Source organism: Mycteria americana, chromosome 6 (assembly GCF_035582795.1).
Source record: "Mycteria americana isolate JAX WOST 10 ecotype Jacksonville Zoo and Gardens chromosome 6, USCA_MyAme_1.0, whole genome shotgun sequence".
In the NCBI taxonomy this organism is placed as follows: domain Eukaryota; kingdom Metazoa; phylum Chordata; class Aves; order Ciconiiformes; family Ciconiidae; genus Mycteria; species Mycteria americana.
Genome location: NC_134370.1, coordinates 20,519,265 through 20,527,519, shown reverse-complemented (window position 1 = coordinate 20,527,519; position 8,255 = coordinate 20,519,265). Strand labels below are relative to the sequence as shown.

At 42.4% G+C, this 8,255-nt stretch overlaps 1 long non-coding RNA gene across 1 annotated transcript in view; it reads right to left on the bottom strand.

The window, feature by feature from the left end:
• Positions 1-3: 3 nt before the first annotated feature.
• The window catches only part of LOC142411272 (uncharacterized), a 76,481-nt gene continuing 68,229 nt past the window's right edge, over positions 4-8,255 (bottom strand). Inside the window, exons 10-14 of the long non-coding RNA XR_012776145.1 lie at positions 7,785-7,908; positions 7,427-7,523; positions 5,203-5,249; positions 4,834-4,970; positions 4-1,621 (exon numbers count right to left, since the gene is read on the bottom strand). This is a non-coding gene — a long non-coding RNA (uncharacterized LOC142411272). The remainder of the gene's footprint in view (positions 1,622-4,833; positions 4,971-5,202; positions 5,250-7,426; positions 7,524-7,784; positions 7,909-8,255) is intronic.

Genomic DNA, 8,255 nt, shown 5'->3' with positions numbered 1-8,255 from the left:
TAAACAAACGACTCCCAAGAGCACAGCTGAACTCTTTTTTTAAACCTCCATGAGAACCACTGTAGCACAGTGAAGGAATGATCATTATATGGCAATAAACTGGAGAATGTACAAAAAATACAAGGAGAAATCTACAACTTATATGACTAAAGTGAACACATACTTTAAAAAATACCTTAGGATAAAAAGGAAACATACTTTTGGAATTGGCATGCTATTATATGGAAATATATGCTGTTATATGGAATTGTCAAAAATAATGTGGCAAATGCAAACATATTTAAAACATGTGCATTTTCTGTACCAGGAAAAAGTCAGATGTCAATTCAAAGGATTGCAAAGCAGTTTGGGGCTTTCTATTTCAACTCCATTGCAGGAGGGTGCTAAAAGAGCCAGCAGTAAGTTGGGCATGCACAGCGCAGCAGGTTTGGATAGCCTGCATCCACCCAGGTGTTCCAGAGAACAAGCCAAAGGGCCTCCTGAACACTTAACACTTATTTTCATTAGTCCTTAAGAACGCTTAAGGGGTTTTCCCAAAACAGGAAGAAAGGTAGTTTAATAAAAATTTCAAGCACGTAATGCCAAGAAGTAGCTAATTACAAACTTGCCAGATGAACACACCACTGTAAGTCATACTATCACAGCTACCAATACAGAATCCAAACAGTAAAAAATAAAAAGAGGTAATATAATAAATGCTGATGAATAAGGCTTTATAAAAATGACTTCTTGTCAAATGTTTTTTGAGAAATATTACAAACGTAGTTGTAAATGCCCTCTAAAGCCTTTTACTTTCTAAAACATGAAATAATTAAAAATAAGGCGAATGCAGAATCAAGCTATGCAGAGTAGCATGAGAACTGTCTAGCTGAAGTCTCACAGCACAGCACGCAGGGAAATCACTGCTGAGTGGGTGCGATTCTGTGGGACCTTCCCTACCCATCGTTGGCTATGCACCTTAATGCCTTTATCAGAACAACAACATAAGTTACAGATGAATGTCACAGATAAGGGGGGGGGGATGTGTATGTGTGTTTATAACTTGCTACAATCTACATTATAGATCTAGGATAAAACAGAATCCTCCCCAGCAGAATCCTGTTTATAAGAGAAGCCTTGAGAAAAACTCTTTGCATCTCTGACTTGTGCAAAAGGATCCATCCCTACCCCCATCCATTGCACTTTTGCTGAATGTCGTTTTGGTAGATGAAAATAAGGTGCAAACACACCTGGCAAAGTGGTGCCTAACTCACCACAGGTTGCAGGAAGGACAGGACTTTGCTGGTGCTCTCCCCTGCCCCGTGTGCAGTGCCAGCCTGCCTCTGTCGCACCTTCCTGCACACATCCTGACTGCGGCTTGGGCCTGGAAGACCCTCCTGTTATCTCCTCTGGTGCTGCAGGAGACTGACAGCTGAGGACGGCTGGTCACTTAGCCAGGAGGAACTCAGCACACAGCTATTACTCGTGCTCTGGCACATTCAGTTTATAAACCTCTCCCCAAACAATGCTCAAGTCTCACGAGAGGACTGAAGTAGGCAGGTTTTTCGCATTTAATTTGCAGATGCATCTTAGTTACGTAAGGTAGTTTCTTCTTCCTCTTTCTTACAGACAGCCATAAGAACTATGGAAAAGTACAGATAACATGCTATTTTTGTTTAATAATTTGGTTGGGTTTCTGAAAGTGTGCCAGCATTTTCCAGCCAAATGTAGGGGTTTTTTCCTCTTCCACTAAATGTTTTACATGCCCACCTTTACATGTTCGCTCAAATTCCCTATCAGACCAAAGAACCATGTTTTCTTCTTTTCCTTTTATGACTGTAAGAGAGGCTTAGGCACACATTTCTGAAACAAACATAACCATCCTCCAGAAATAAGGAAAACCACAGAATTCTGCAAAGCTTTTGCTCATTCCAGCCGATTTCAAGACCAATTGTTGTACCACCGGCCTCGTGGGGGGTGAAAACTGTCAGGACTCAGGTCTAATCTGCCTATAACCCAGCTGGAGATTTCTCCAACCTCAACTGCTTTTTGATCCATTCCTTAACCAGGATAAGATCACAGATACTGTTGTGTATTGCACGCACACATACAGGGACCGGTACAGATACAGCTCTCGCTGCACACAGCTTTTCATTCCATAGACGGAAGGCTAACATCTGCCTGGTTTCACTGCAGTTTTCAGGACTTCAAGAATATCCCAAGTACCTACAGGCAGAAAATGCTAAAGCCTGCTGATTCATGTTCTGTTCTTCTTCCAAGTCAGTAACAGCACTAAATAAAAGACAAGGTTTTGTGTATCTCTGTCTCAGAATTACGGTTTCTACCATGTTGTCAGTCCTGTAAGTACTTCCCAGGTTTCTCTTTCTTTCACTTCCTTGCTAGTAACTTCTTGAATAGAGGTAGTAACTCCTTTCACTGCTGCAAAACACTGTTGCCCAAGGGTCTTGAAAGTGCCTGGATAGTTTCTACATCAGGATACCAGAACTACACACAACTCTTTCAGCTTCCTAATTAGAGCCTGTTACTGCATTGTATTTAGCTGTCTCTGGGAATTCATTTACAAGGTCAAATGCTCAGACCTCTTCAACATAACATAAATCATTCCTCTGCACTCTGATTAGACTGCATTACACTGCATGAACACATTGTTTAATACAAAGAGGAAATTATGCAATTAGCCGGTCTTCAGCATAAATGTGTCCCCCTTTCTGAATCGTATTTAAATAAAACAGAGTTGCTATAGTATTTTATAGCATTAAAAACTCAGTGCCACTTGCACTGCAAATGGCCAGGCCTTCTCAGAAAAATGGGCTGGGGGGAACAGGGGACAACCACACTTGGGAAAAAGGGCTAACATCTGTTTTCTTTTTTTCTGCTTACACAATACAAGCTACTGTTTTCATGAGGGCTAAACCTTCCCTATTACCTTGATTTTAATAATTTATAGTTAGTCTTCTGTAGACTTGTTTTTGTCGGATCCTGTTTTTCAGGTAGGCCCCTTGAAAAGAAAACACCTGGGTTTTGTACCAGGTCACTCAGGAATAGCGGAACAGTAGCTGGGAGAGCAAGGAACAAGCTCCACATAGCAACAGCCCTCCACTGCACCAAGCCGAGATGCTCCAGGCTGTGCCACGCGGCAAGGGCAGGGCAGAGCCGGCTGCCCCTTTCGGGGCTGATGGAGAAGGGACTGGCAGCCAGCCCTGCCTCCCAGAGGGAGGGAAGTCCCCAGTTACTGATCTAACGTATCTTTACATCCGCTTTATGCACGTGTAATGAAATCTTAGCTTAACTCAAGACAACATCAAAATTATCATTGATCTCAAGTAAAATCATGGCTCACTGAAGTGATTCAATGAGAGCTGAGAATCCAGTTGAAAACCTCCACTTCAAGAAGGTAAGACAATTTCCTTACACTATTACAGCAAAGGGATGCGAGCCCCTTTTCATTTCTCACATGAAATGGAGGAACTGCTCTCCTCTCAGCAGGCTACCTCTAGACGGGGGGGGGGGGGGAGGTTCTGAGCACCCCTGAGCTGGGAGAAACACATGGGAAACCTGTGGCTGTTAAAGCCGTGGCCTGCACTGGCACCAGACTCTCCTGCCCATCCCAGGGAACCAGAAACGCACGCTCTGCTGTTCATCCCTCTGAGGTCCCCCATCCCGTCTCCCGTTCCTGCGTGTGAGCTGGCTGACAGCAGGAGAGGCAGCTACTGTGCAGTGCGGAAAGGATGCCTCTTCCAAAATACTTGGCTCCCAACGAGGTATTTGAGAAATGATTCAGCTGAAAAATATCACTAACGTCTTATCTGGGAACTTAACAGACTGCTTCAGAGAGCAAACACCAGTGTATCCCTTCTTGTTATGGCCACCCCTGGAGAGGCACAGCTTTCTAAGCCTATCATTTAATTGCTGATGAGAACCACCGACAGAAAAGAATCAACTGCATTTTGATAGAAATATAAACTAGTCTGTACTACATACTCATTTCATTAGCTTCATGCTCGTAAAACCTCGACTATGCAGTGGGCCGTGCGGCTGAAGAGAGAAGATATGACTCACTCCTGTAGCTGCATGAGCTACCCGGGCCTCTTGGCTGTTTGTGCAGATGTGTGGTAGCAGTGGGTGAGTAGGCAAAGGCAGGGAACAGTGACAGCCACACCACCTCCAAACCTTGCTCCTACCACAACAGCCCCTCTCTACCAGAATTTAGCTCCTGATCGTACAAGCTGAAGTACGAGCCCTGGTTGAAAGCGCACAGCAGTGCCCGGGAGACAAACATTCAGAGCGAGATCACTGCATCCTGTTCTCGCTCTGAAAAACGTTCGATGTCGCAGAGGATGCCGAACTGCATCTGAGACGTCAGTGGGAGGGATAAAACTTTTCATATCACTGTCCCTCCCCCCACAAAGAATTTCAAAGGTTAAGCGATATCCAAAAAAACCCGAGGGAGTCTGGAGTGTCAGCCACAAGGCACTGCTTTGTCTAAGCATGCTAGTCTCACTTGTTAGATGATATCCCAGAAAGAGGAGCATGACAAAGCAAAGCAAACCGGTGGAGCTAAATCCCAAAAGACATAATATTTCTTACATTTTCAGAAATTCTGACCAACTACAGCATGCTGAGATCTTTTAAAATGTTTCCTTTGGCTACTCCTCCCCACCACCCCCTTTAATAAAATTTGTCTTAGTTAACTTTAAAATTATTATGAAAACTTTTTTCCTTGAAGGGTGTCACTTACTCAGCATCAGAAATAAAGCCATCTGGTGTGCCTGTTACTGCCATCTTCAGGTCAAAGGTTAAAAGCAGAACTAAAGACCTTTTACTCACATTTACCTTTTAACTCCAGACATTTCCCTACAGATCTTTCCTCTCATCCTCAGTATGAGGATTCAGCCTTGGGTTTAACTCACAAACGCAGGAAACTGATACTACTCACAGCCTAAATCAACCCAGCTCTGTCCAGGCAGTGCCTGAAGGGAAAAGGTTTGAACACTTCCTCACTCATCTCTGGACAACATCTAGCCTCCCTAGCACATTATCTCAAGAGCTTTTGCAGTTCATCTGTTACACATCTGACAGCTGGCATTTGCTGTCCACCAAGCTTTGCAAGTGTAAAGCATATTCTTAGTATTAGTAATGCCATCCTCAAAAAACAACTAAGAGCAATTAGCCTGAAAAAAAGAGAAAAGAGCACCAGCCAACCTCTGAAGCTAAGCTGCCTGCTGCAAGTTCGGGATGGAGCCAGAGCTCTGCAAAACTTTTAAAAGAGATGCATTTGCAATATATCAAGTCACTAAGTCAAACTTTAAATGAGCTGTGTGATGTGCAAAATATTCGCTAAATAATGCAGCATTCAGGATCCCAGCACTCACTGGTAGAGTGCACACACAGAGGACTGGGACAGGATGGTCCCATGGCTAAAATAAAGTCAATAATCAACCCTAAGATAGAAACACATCTACATTTATGGTAAGGTTATAGTGATTGGCTGTAGGAGCCACCAGGCATCCAGCCAATTTGCTTTTCCAGTCTAAGGAAATGCTCAGTTTGTTTGAAAAATATTTTTTCCTGCTGTGAAGAATGCATTGACGTCATCAAACTGGGTCTGTTGAACAAAAGCATGGATCCAGGGTTGTGTCAAGAAGTTGAATTACAAGAGAAAGGACATGCATCTCTTTCAGCTTTCTTTTAGACTGACAGGGAGTATTCCCAATTCTCCTTTATCACCTTCTCCAGAGGAGAGCTACTAGAGGGGACAAGTGACTTGCTACGAGTTTCGGTTTCCACTCTGTTTTGTTCCACCCTGTTTTGTTGTATTTCCACTCTGTTTTGTTGCTAGTGTGGGGTTTTGTAGATAAACAGTAGCATCTGTGGCTCCACAGGCCTGTGTATTAGATCACTTACTTCTAATACAAACACGCTGCATGCCAGAACTCCCCGATCTGATGTAACACCATGCAGCACCCTTTCAAAAAAACCCACAGGGTGTTCATAAACCTCCCCAATTACACACTGTTTTCCCAGTTCCATGCTGTTTTATCAGCTTCTCCACCCACAGAACGGGGTGTTTGGGCCAATACAGTGCTTTGCTACCACATCATCTGACCAAGAGCCTTTCACTATACCACTAACCCAGGTAATTATAAGTAGTATCTTAGAAAGGGAGAAGGGTAACCTCCATTTGTCAGAATCTGGCCATATCACACTGCAACAAAATAGCCAATAGTAACAGCAGCTACAGATCATTTCTGGTTCACAAGACCATGGAGCAAAGGGTGCAGCTGGTGGGTGGAGCAAGGTCACCATTTTAATGTTTCACAGAAGATTTGGAAAACAAAAGGGCAAAGCATTCCACCATAAAACTGTACTCAGAAAGAGCTGATGATTTAAGGACTGATGCCACTCCAATCATTTCCCAATAGGGTTACCTGATGCTTGTGATGAGAGTCACAGAATGGAAGAGGTTTGAACCAAGGGTGAGCTTGGTTCACCCTCGCGTGAACCAACGCAATAGAGCTGCGTGAGTAATGGATTAGTCAGTCTAGTACTTGAACCAAAAGTCAAAATTAGGTTGTTCTAAATATACATGAGGGAGGGGAGAGGCAAAACAGAACAGCAAAATAAAACAAAATGCAGACAGAAAGTGAAACAAAATGACTCTACTTTGGGCCAGATTAGTAAGTGTTTGAGCTTTATCCCCCTTCCCTTTAAACTTCAGGTTATTTACAAAACCTGAATCACATAACAAAATGTTTCATTTTAAGTATCTCCAAAACATATATTCTGTGTTCTCTCATATTTTCCTCCCTTTTCAGCCAAATCAAGTTGTCCAAATACAACAGTTGTGTCCCCTAATCCACGTTTTAAGGCAAACTTACTTACTGTCTACTAAAAGACAGGAGAATAAGTCAACAAATACAAGACAAGAAAATGCAAAGCTAACAGGAAGACAACTGTAGTGAGGAGTTCATAACTATTTGCAGATTCAACAGCTCCTACATTTATTATATTGAGGTATCCCAGTGTAAGTCTTCTGTGCAACAATAATCTTCTAATATGTATTGTAGGTCAAAGCAGAATTCAAGTTTGATGAAACTACTTTGGTTAAATAACATTACATTAATCTAATTGCCCAATCTTGGTACAAAAGAACTGCTAAATGATTACCAATATGTCAAAACAAATCTAAACCAAGTATTTAAAAAAAAAAAACCCAACACTACAGTATATTTAAATTTTTAAAATCTGTAACAATTCAACAAAGAAAGAAGTAGTAGAAAGCAAGTCCGATCTTATGCTCCCCCCCCAGTTATTTCCCCCCTGGAATATAAATATGGATTCAATATTTTGAGATGAGACCAATACAATGCACAGGCCTCTGGGCCCTCAATCATGTTTTACATCACCTTGACAAATTTTTCTTTACCTGGAGAGACTAATGAAGTTAGCCTTCTCAAAAACTCAGTAATTCATAAGGTCATAATACGCTGATGGAGTCAATTTCTCTAGGTGCAAGTAGGATTCTGCAGAGGGAAGGAAAGGTTCGATGCCAGTTAAGGCATGAATACAGATTCCAACTCAGCGACTCTCAAAGCCAGAACACTGTGGTCGTGTGTCCAAAATTATTCCGTGGGTATTTTTGCAGCTATCTTGAGCAGAATTTCCTATGACCAGTGCACACACATGGACATAGAACAGCACTAACAAGGAAAAAAAAAAACCCACAAAAATCAAAACAGCACAGTAAATAAAACAAAAATTTCACTTGAATTCCAAAACCTTACATTTGTAAAGGTAGAATTGCAAAGGAACTAAAGAATCAGCCTGCTGTGTGTTAACTGTTCTGGAGCTCGATCCCGCCACAGCCTGGTCCGTCTTTGCATGTTAGGAAAGGTGCAAGGCCACCTGCTGGTAAGAAAAATAGTGCAGCGTCTTGTACGCCTGCTTAGCACTCCTCAACTCCTGACACCTGAAATAAGCTTTAGATGAAGGGTGAGTAAAGAAAATACTCAAAGCTGCCACTTTTACCAGCCCAGAAAAGCTGCTGCAACCCAAGGAACCGAGCAAAGATGAAAACACTGGCGTTACAGTGATCACCGATAGCACCTCAGGACAGTCAAACCACAAACAAAAAATCCTCCAAATACATTGCTGTCTCTTGGTTTGTATCCATTATATATATAAAAACCCCCAAAGAGCTACAGTTATTAACTACATGAGGTATGACTCCAAGTCACATGCAGACACTATTGTTT